Raw genomic sequence first — 10,892 nt, forward strand, 5'->3', positions numbered from 1 at the left:
GCCCTGGCTAGACCAGTTCTGTAAGTTACAGGGAATGAGGGTTGTAAGACAAAGAGCAAATGATAAAAACAATAATAAGAAGGAAACACACACATGAAAATTCATACAGCCCAAGACAGTACAGTTCTGAAACCTGAAAGTATCCTTTGGAGGGCTATTTCTCCCCTTTCACTTCAAAAGAGAAGTTTGGACTGGGAAGGAGAAAAGGCAATGGTAACACATTGGGAATCCAGAGAGAATTTGTAAGGAAACGGGCAGTGGAGGGAAATGGGGCCCCGCGGGCTCTGCAGCAGTGAGCTGAGGGACTTCTTCCGCTGGCCAGTAGTATAGTGGGCAGTAGTGAACATGTCACTGTCACTTGTGTGACATGCTGCAGGTCTACCCTAGAATGAAAGGGGGTGGTTAGAGAGGGATGAATTTCCCAGAGCTGTATCTGGGGACAAACAAGAGGTTTACTCTTTTATTTCTCTTAGAAAGACTGAATTGTGTCGCCTGGGCAAACACACTTTCAGCCAGTGGCTTTGATATTCTCAAATGATATATTCTGTTGGCACTCATAAATTATACAATAAAATAAGTCCTTCGTGTATTGTTAGACATTTTAGCTAGGTGTATCTAAATGAACGTTTCTGTGAGCTTCCTAGTGCACACTTTCAAATCAGGGTGTTGGGAAGATAACGTAGTATCACCTTTAGGAAAGCAATTTAACAATATACAGCTCATGAATTTTAAAGGTACTTTTACTCTTTGTCCAGTTACTCCATTTTTGGAAATAATAATTAATGCAAAGATCCTTGGGTGAAGATGTTTATTATCTTGTTACTTACAAAAGTCAAAACACTTCTATCAATCTAGGGTTTGCCTGGTGGCACAGTGGTTGAGAGTCCGCCTGCCGATGCAGGGGACATGGGTTCATGCCCAGGTCCGGGAAGGTTCCACATGCCGCGGAGTGGCTGGGCCCGTGAGCCATGGCCACTGAGCCTGCGCGTCCAGAGCCTGTGCTCCGCAGCGGGAGAGGCCACAACAGTGAGAGGCCCGTGTACCGCAAAAACTTCTATCAGTCTAAATGCTCAAAAATTAGAAATTGGTTAAGTAAATTGTGAAGATCCACACTATGGATGTAATGAAAATACTAAAGTGATTGTTATAAAGTGTTTTTTATGTCACTGGGCTATGTCTATGACATAATTTTAAGAGGGAAAAAACAAGCTAGTAAACTTTAATATGCAGTATAAACTCCAGCAATATAAAATATGCATTATGCATAGAAATAGGAAATAGATGAAAAATTATCTCTGAGTGTTAAGATTATGTTTGAGTTTTATTCCTTCTTCTTTCCCTTTTTTAGATTTTTATGTTCCAAGTTTCTACATAAGCAAGTCATTAAGTTATAATTTTAAAAAAAAGAAATGCATATGTGTGCGGGCACATGTGCATGTATATTCCTAGTGTGCACACGTATGGGCACACATGCACTTGGTAATTTGATAGGAAAGAAGCCTGCTTTTGCACAATGGTTGTCACTTATGTTACAAACTCAATATTCTTTTTTTTTAATTCTTAAATTTTTTTATTTATTTATATTTTGGCTGCGCTGGGTCTTCCTTGTTGCGCGCGGGCTTTCTCTAGTTGCGGCGAGCAAGGGCTACTCTTCGTTGCAGTGCACGGGCTTCTCACTGTGGTGGCTTCTCTTGTTGTGGAGCATGGGCTCTAGGTGCACAGTCTTCAGTAGTTGTGGCTCACGGGCTCTGGCGTGCAGGCTCAGTAGTTGTGGCACGCAGGCTCTAAGGCGCAGGGTCAGTAGTTGTGGTGCACGGGCTTAGTTGTTCCGTGGCATGTGGGATCTTCCCAGACCAGGGCTCGAACCCGTGTCCCCTGCATTGGCAGACAAATTCTTAACCACTGTGCCACCAGGGACGTCCTGATAAGTTCAATATTCTTATTGCTTTTCCTTTTCTATCTTGAATAAGAGTTGCAGGTCTATTTGCATACACACACACACACACACACACACACACACACATCCCATATATACAACACACTTGAACACAAACGCACCCACAAACATGACTAAAATCTTTCTGGACAGAGGCCTGAGATCAAATAGGATGAAATATATAAAACTCCCTCTCAAAAAGTCTTCCCTCTCCCTTCTTCTTCCTTCCTCCCTCTTTTACTTTCCTCCTGGTGAGCACTCTTCCACTCCATGTTGCCTGAAGAGAGAATGAGAAAGACAGGTATGGGGGAGGGGACAGCGAGGCCAGCAGGTGACAGGTATGGGGGAGGGGACAGCGAGGCCAGCAGGTGACAGGTATGGGGGAGGGGACAGCGAGGCCAGCAGGTTGCCTTGGCAGCACTTGAGGGTAGTCAGCATGCAACGAGCCAGAGCACTGCTTAGACGGGGTCCAGGCTGGGCTGGAGAGGCAGAGAACTTGGATTCAATGAGACAGGCCATTTGGAGCCCCAGTAGTCTCCTCAACAGGGAGCATCCACATTCCAGAGAACACTAACCATAAGGAAGGCCCAGGTCCAAGGTGCAGGCCCAGCGGCCAGATTGTCCTCATGTCCAGAGCGCCAGGAAACTCAGGGCTGGCTCAGAGTGATCCTCTTTCTGTGGGTCGAGGGGGGCTATTTCCTCTCCCCTTTCCCAACATACTGGCTTCGTGTAAAACAGAGGCCACAGACTCAAATGACTCAAAATTCAGCTGTTATGCAAGTGAGGCAGGCCAAGTGTGATGAAACACAGTGACAGAGACTGCAGCCTACCGGGAACATTTGCTCTCTCAAGTGGGCCTGCATACTTTCGTGCCAGCACTTTTGCTCAGTGGGTATGAGACCAAGAGTTGTAGGTCTTCCAGTTTTTCAAAGGAAGCTGAAAATCCAAAGGAGCTTGGAATTCTAGGGGTGTGTGTGTGTGTGTGTGTGTGTGTGTGTGAGAGAGAGAGACAGAGAGAGAGCGAGAGAGAGAGAGAGATCTCACCTTTTTAAATGTTTGCTCAATTTAAAAGAAAAAACAAAACCATAACTGTCTGTAGACCAAATAAAATATGTCTGCTGGCTGAATTTAATGTGGGCCATTGGTTGGGGAATTTCTGAAATAAAACTAGGTAAAGCTGCCCCCACTCTTGCCTTATGGCTGGTAAGAAACATGGTGTCTCTTGTAAAGAGACAAATATTTAATTCTTACTGTGTGCACAACATACCTTACCTACTATAAGGGATACATGCGAAATACTGAGTTGTTCTCTGTCTTCTAGGAGCTTAAAATACTATTGAGGCGATAAGCTATTCATTCAGGAAAGTCAGGTAATGATGTTACGCAAAACTCTGGTATCAAGGCCTAAATGGATCAGATTAAATATACCAAAGTCATCTTAAAAAGAAAGAATGGCTTTTAGATCTTTATCAAAATTTGACTGTAGTAAAGCCAGTGGTGTGGAAGTATCCAGGGTATTGCTCACTTTTATATTCCTAGCATTTGGTACATAGCAAATGATGTTCAACAAATATTTCTTGAATAAAAGGATAAAATTAATGAGTTGTAGAAGGGAAAAAATAAGTCTTATGAGCTTAGAAAACTGGGGGAAAAGAGAAGCAGATATTTTCACTGTTGATGACAATATCCAATGGAGAGACACTGAATTTGGGGGCCAGAGCATTTGGTCAGTAGGGGCCCCATTCCTGCTAGGGGGCAGAGGGGTGTAGCCAGTTCTCACTGTAATCCATATTAAATAGTTCACAAAGCGATTTCCCTTCTTTGCTGAAATGTCTAGTCAACCTCCTGATGACCAGTTAAGCTTCCCTGACATACTGAAGGAGGGAGAAAAGAGCCCAGGATAGGGGACCCATGCATTCTGCTCATGTGAATGACCTGCGTCTCTTTACAGTGAGCGTTCTGACTGATACATGAGTGCTGGGAGAGTCAGGTTAGCGGTACTCCGTCTCCCCAGTCCAGATGCCACTCTTTGGGATCCTGTCTTGGTAACTGCAACTGACCTTCCTTGATGGTGTGTCTAATGCATCATCTCTTTACTCCTAGAACTGCCATCATGGAATAATGGCCTAAGTGAGCAAAGCAGACAGAACACACAGTTGTAGATCAAAGAAGGGAGAAGTTGTGTTTTGAGTAGTCAAGAGAAGGCTCAGAAGAAAAGAGGGCTCAGGGATGGTTCTTTAACAATGAATCAGCTTTGGAAAGGTGGAGAGAGTGGGGAACAGATGACATGGAGGGTGGTGATAAAACTTGCCTGCTGTATCAGAAAGTTAGGGTTAGTTGGGTTAGGTCAGCCTAGAAGTCAGGGTGAAGAATTTGAACTTTATCCAACAGACTTACAGGGGAGAAACTAAAGTTCTGAGGAAGCAGATGATGGGATGAAATTGGTGTTTACTAGGATCTTTTGGAATGAGTAGAAAAGGCTTCATTGCATTCTCATTATTGTTCAGAATTAATGAATCAATCCTAAAGGGCTTTGTGGGAGTCAAACAGGGCCCTCTCCAAGAATGTGAGCTGACTGCAAAAGCCTGATGCTTGGTCTCCAGGAGATAGGTGGACAATCTGAGAACACAGTGGACCTTGGATTCCTGCAACAAGCTCGACCATGAAGACGGCAACAGGAGAAACACCACGGTGAACTCAGACCCCATCACTATTAACAGCTCATCTCTGATCGTCCCGATGCAATAGAAGCTCACGGCTCTGGTTGTCATCATGGACAACGTTTCCAACACTGCCATTTACAAGCCCTCAGAAACACCCTTAGCCTCCGGCAATACCAGGAATTCAAAGTCCCAGCCATGTCACTCCCAAAAAATGAAAAGTAAAAGAAAACTTCTAACGGCCTCGTGATCACAGTTTTATGAATTTGGGGTGAGCAGCAGAGACAAGGGCTCATAGGGCCCCTTAGATTAGCTGGGGGACTTGAACAGGTCACAGGTATCTGGAGCTGCAGTTTTCAATCTGTTTTATTTCAGTCCCAGAATCCACTGTTTAAATGAAAACTCATCTAGGATTCCAATACTTGAAATGGGTGGAGGCATCAAGGTTCTGACTAAAGAATATGGGGAATGCTTCTGATGGGCCTTTGCCCCTGCAGTTTCCACAGCTACCCCACCTCCACCTCTGGGGTCCCTGGGTCACCTCTGCTCAGGCCCAGTGCTCCCTAGAATGTGGTGCGAAAGCGACTGTGCTACACTGTAGACCTGTAGAGCAAAATCTCAGTTTCGCTGTGGCCCAAGGTAGTAATAGCAATTGTAATCATAATTGAAGTAACATTTATTTTGCACTTGTTATGGGCCAAAAATTGTCCTAAGCACTTTCTATGTGTTAATTCTTTGGATCCCCTCAACAATCCCCATTTTACAGATGAGGAAACTGAGGTCTAAGGAAATTCAGCATCTTGCCCAAGCTAGTATGGTAAGTGGTAAAGCCAGGATCTGATTCCAGGAAGTCTGATTACAGAACCAGCTCTCTGAATACTTCAGAGTCATTGGTCCTTCCTCATTACCTTGGGAAAGTTATTAAACCTTTAGGATTTGTGTACAAGTGTTTAGTTTTAGTTTTTTTCCCCTGCCCTAAAAAGAGAGGAATTGTCAGAGGAGCCAATCAAGGTTCATGGGGGCCTGGACTCGAGGCCAGATTTCTTCTGCCCCTCTTTGCAATACTAGATAACAAATGACTCCCCGCCCCAACAGCTTCAGGGAAATCTGACATCCCTGCTCTATGTTTCACAGGAGGAGGGATTATAGCATCAAAGCCATAGCTATAAATATCAGAGTTAATGAGGGAGGACTCCTGGATACCTAAATGAATCCATTTTATGGGTTTGTCATATATCAGGTTAATATGATTCTGACAAATAATTATACTGAAAACTGGACAGGGACCAAGAATGTTGTTACTCCTTTTGAATGTTACAGCAGAGGCTTCTGGCCCATTAAAGGGTGATGACGCCAATACTGAAGTGCAGAGCAAAACTATAACGATTTGTGGCATTTAGACAAAGCAGCTCACAGCTCTGCACCCACTCTGGCTCAGACAACGGGATTGTCATTGTCTGATTCCTTAATGAGGAGAGCAGCTCCTTCGTATAGATTTCTGAACTGTTAGATCTGAACTGTTAGAACTGTTAGATCTGTTAGGATGGGGTAGAGGCACACTGGAATATTAATATGGCTTTTCTTTCTTTTTTTTTTTAACATCATCTATAAGGATTTTCACACGGAAGGACATATACATGAAATCCCTGAAAACGGGATTTCCATTTGAAGATGTCAACTGTGATAGGAGCTTCTTGTTTGACTAGAAGGATGGCTTGTTCTCTCTCGGGTTAATTACAGTGGCCTCTGAGGGGAAAGGGCTTCTTACAGAAGAAGGGGGGAAAAAGGCACTATGTGGCTGTGACATTTGCTATCATCTAATTGGGTCGCCCTGAAGTCCTGGCTCTGTGTTCCAGGCTGGAGGGCTGGGACTCCCAGGAAGACTGACCTCAGGGAAGACACTCAAGTTCATGGGTCTTTCCTCAGCCACAGGGGCTTCTCTCCAGTGCTATGAGTGTTCAGGGTACTATCCCAAGGGGGTGCAGAGAGGCTGAAGTTCAGACCTTGCTCTGCTCATCCAGCCTCACTGCCATTCTCTAATTTGAACAAAGGCGCTGCATGGGTTAGCAGGCAGGGGTCCTTGGCTCACCCAGCGTGGACAGGGACCCACTGCCTGGGCTGTTAGAGCAACATAAAGAGACAGCTTTACTTTGCCTTTCTAGCGCTCCCAAACAACTTCCCTCTGTATTCTCCTGCCTTATCATGCTCAGCCTCTTCTCATGTGGCATAAAAAGAGGGAGAAATAAATGTGCTCGTAGTTACAGAGAACAGACTGGGTGTTGCCAGAGGCAGGCTGTTGAGGGTGTGAGTGAAATGTGAAAAGGGGGTCAAAAGGTACCAACTTCCAGTTATAAGATAAACAAGTCCTGGGATGTAATAACATGCAGCGTGGCGACTATAGTTAACAATACTGTACTGTGCGTTTGAAAGCTTCTAAGAGAGTAAATCTTGAAAGTTGTCATCACAAGAAAATAAAAGTAGTGACTATGTGTGTTGATGCATGTTAATGAAACTTATCGTGTTGAACATTTTGCAACATACAGCCCACCCTCCCTACCCATGGATTCCGTACCTCTGGATTCAACCAACTGTGGGTGAAAAATCTTTTAATTAAAAAAAATTTCCAGGAAGTTCCAAAAAACAAAACTTGAATTGGCCATACAACTATTTACATAGCATTTACGTTGTATTACAACTAGTTACAGAGCATTTACATTGCATTAGGTACTGTAAGTAATCTAGAGATGATTAAAAGTGTATAGGAGGATGTGATTAGATTATATGCAAATACTACACCATTTTACATAAGGGACTTGAGCACCCATGGATTTGGGTATCCAAGGGGGGTCCTGGAACCAATCTCCAACGAATACTGAGGGACAACTGTATACATATATCAAATCATTATGTGGCACACCTAAAACCAATATAATGTTACATGTCAATCATATGTCGAAAAAAAATTTACAAATTACTTAATAAGTTAATTAATACCTAAAAAGAGAGTGAGAAATGAGACATATGGGTATGGCTACACTAAGAACAAAATCCTATTTGGTGGGCTTGCCTGGTGGCGCAGTGGTTGAAAGTCCGCCTGCCGATGCAGGGGACACGGGTTCGTGCCCCAGTCCAGGAAGATCCCACGTGCCACGGAGGGTCTAGGCCCATGAGCCATGGCCGCTGAGCCTGCGCGCCCGGAGCCTCTGCTCCGCAACGGGAGAGGCCACAACGGTGAGAGGCCCGCGTACTGCAAAAAAAAAAAAAAAAGAAAGAAAATCCTATATGGCTCTGACTCCGCTGGCACTATTTCTTTTCACTAGTAAGAAACTTTCCTCACTAATATCGTTTTTCTTCTGCTTCTCTCTCCTCCCCAATAGCTTTTCAGCCAGGAATGGCCAGTGAGATGTTTCTTCAAATGCCCACACCAAAGCCCTCTTCCCAAATCTAAGTCAGCTTGGGCTTTGTACAAACTGAAACCTACGGAAGCTGCTTTAGCAAGAAAGCAACCCAGAAACTGTCTCCTGCCAATCAATCAACACTTAAAGTGAAGACTCCAACGTGGTGTTTTTCCTCATAACATCCTCCAAAGCTGTTCTGTGTTAAATTGTTTAGTGAAATTCTCATTAAGATAACTGTGGTGACTTCCATGAGAACGCATGTCAGAATATTGCCGTGAGGAAAAGCCTCAGCTTTCGAGGACAGCTGCTCCTTCCTGCCATCTAAAAATTACCCAAAGTGTGGAATCCTCTCCAGGTCACTGAGCGCTGGCCCAGGGACCCTCTGTCAGGGCCCCTCCAGGCCCCGTGTGGCCCATTCTCCCTTTTGCCACTGCCTAGTCTGAGCAGGCAGCCTTTGGCTGGAGTGTTGCATCCCTGAAAACAGAGAAAAGCCTAACACCCTAAGCTACTCAGACCTTGAACCCAGTATTTGGAGAACACGCCTTCCTTGTTTTCTTTCCCAACCTCAGGAAAGGATAATGCCATGTATTTTTCTAAAGAGAAGACACACAGCATAAGATAAAATCATTTTTTTCTGGCTAAGCCTCCCGCTGGGTTCCCCAGCCAACTTTCTGCAGCTCATAAAATAAACACAATTCCCATTCATCCCCCCAGCTCCAAATCCATCATTACTTGGCTGTGGACAAATAGGCAGGTGGTACTGCACAACAGGGCTTGGATGAGCTCTTTTTTTCCTTCCTGGATGGAAGAAGGAGAATTAGCACGAAATCTTTCGTATTAATGAATGACAGTGCAGACAACTGGGAGAATCATGTGAATTTCATCCTGGAAGAAAGTATGGAGGTGATTATTAGAACAGTTTTGCTGTCTCCATAAAGGCAAGTCTGGAATCTGCCGTACTGGCCACCATCTCAGTACATGGTCCAGAATGGCTTCGCTGGATGGAGATGAGCAACTATGTGGTGGGGAGGCTTGAGGCCGGAATAACGTGGGCGAGTGGAAAGTGGATCCTTGATCAGAAACATGAAGCCCTACTGCAAAGCATTACCTACTTTTGGTTTGTTTCCTTTTAAATATTGAAAATTGGGGGAACTTCCATGAAGTAGTGTCAGGACAGGGAAGACATAAACAGATGGAGATTTTTCTGTAAAGTGTGCAGGGCTTAATTATCCTCCCTTGCTTGGGCCTCCTGTGAGCGCTGAGAGTTGCTGGGGGCTGTTAGAATGTTCTAGGTGGGGAGGGGAAGCCAGGTAGTAATTAGAAAGTATTTCTGGATAAGCACACACTCATTTTAAGGCCGCTGAAGCTTTTCTGTGTCGGCACACTCACAAAGCTACCAGGTCTTCGTGTAGCTAAGAGGTGGCTATTAAGTGGTAGAGCCTAAGGAACTGTCCTTCCTTTGACATCTGCAGGCCCTGAGACCTGGTCTGGAAGCTGGAAGAGGAACAAAGAATTTCCAAAGGTGCTCGAGGTAGAGGTAAGTGTTCAGACTCCTAGGGGGGTGCGAGCTGTGCAGGGTTAGTGGCGCCATGAGGAAACAGGGTCTCCTCCTCAGTAAGTTCTGGGACTTTCTGTTGTCGATACTAATGATTGTCCTAAGGCCTTATTACCTGTGAAGGTGTAATGTACTTGATCCAAAGGTTACCTACGGGCTGACCTTGAGTAGTGAGGAGACAATCCACACCTATAGGAGCAGCGCTAATAACCTTTTTGGACGTGGATGCCAAGTCCGCCCTGAACGATCCTAAACGTCCCCATTCCTACTATTTTCTGAGGGAAAGATGGGATGGATCCCAGGCCAGGATAATCCTTCTAAATGGGAAAGGATTTCCTTAGAGGAATCTACATATAAAACTAAGTCGGAATTTATGAAGGGTCTGAGACTTTTATTTTACCTGCAGACTAACAAGTTAGCCTGCCACACTTTTATTTATGTGTACCATGATATATATTTTTATATAAATATATATCAATCTAATAGACCTATATACATATATGTGACTATTTGTGTATATATACATATACACAGAAAAAAAAATGAGACTTCTGTGTCAGAGACAAAGACCATTGATTGCTCTCAGCAAAAGCAGCGTGACGTTTGGACAATATTGCCCTCAGGGCTATGCAGTGAGGGCTAAATGAGGGCTCTGCATACAGTGGGGAGCATTATTAGAGAGGATTCCCACAGTTAGGAAACTCTGATTTTGCATCAGAGGGCTACTGGTGGCCTGCATATCATCTCCTCAGGAAAGAGAAAAAACCTAACTGTAATCTGGAATTGAAGCTACTCTTCTTTGGGTAGAGGAAGAGGAAGTCTTTATCTTTTCCACCTTGAAATATCTCTAGGGAGGGAGATGTTGACAAGTTTCAGTATCCCAGAATGTCTCCTTATACAAATATTCTCTTTATTATTATTTTAAGTGTTTTTTTTAATTGAGGTATAATTGACATATAACATTATATTAGTTTCAGGTTTACAATATAATAGTTTGATATTTGTATATATGGCAAAATGTTCACCACAATAAGTCTAGTTAATACCTGTCAGTATGCATAGTTACAACGAAATCTTTTTCCTTGTGATGACAACTTTTAAGATTTTCTCTCTCAAGCAAATTTCAAATATGCAATACAGTATTATTACCTATAGTCACCACATCCCTGGGACTTATTTATTTTAAAACTAGAAGTTTGTAACTTTTGACTCCCTACACCCATTTCTCCCAGCCCCTCCACCTCGTGCCTCTGACAGCCACCAATCCATTCTCGGTATCTATGAGCTTGGGTTTTTGCTGTTGTTATTGTTGTTGTTGTTTTAAATTCTACATATAAGTAAGA

The sequence above is a fragment of the Tursiops truncatus genome, chromosome 4 (genome assembly GCF_011762595.2).
Source record: "Tursiops truncatus isolate mTurTru1 chromosome 4, mTurTru1.mat.Y, whole genome shotgun sequence".
Lineage (NCBI taxonomy): Eukaryota > Metazoa > Chordata > Mammalia > Artiodactyla > Delphinidae > Tursiops > Tursiops truncatus.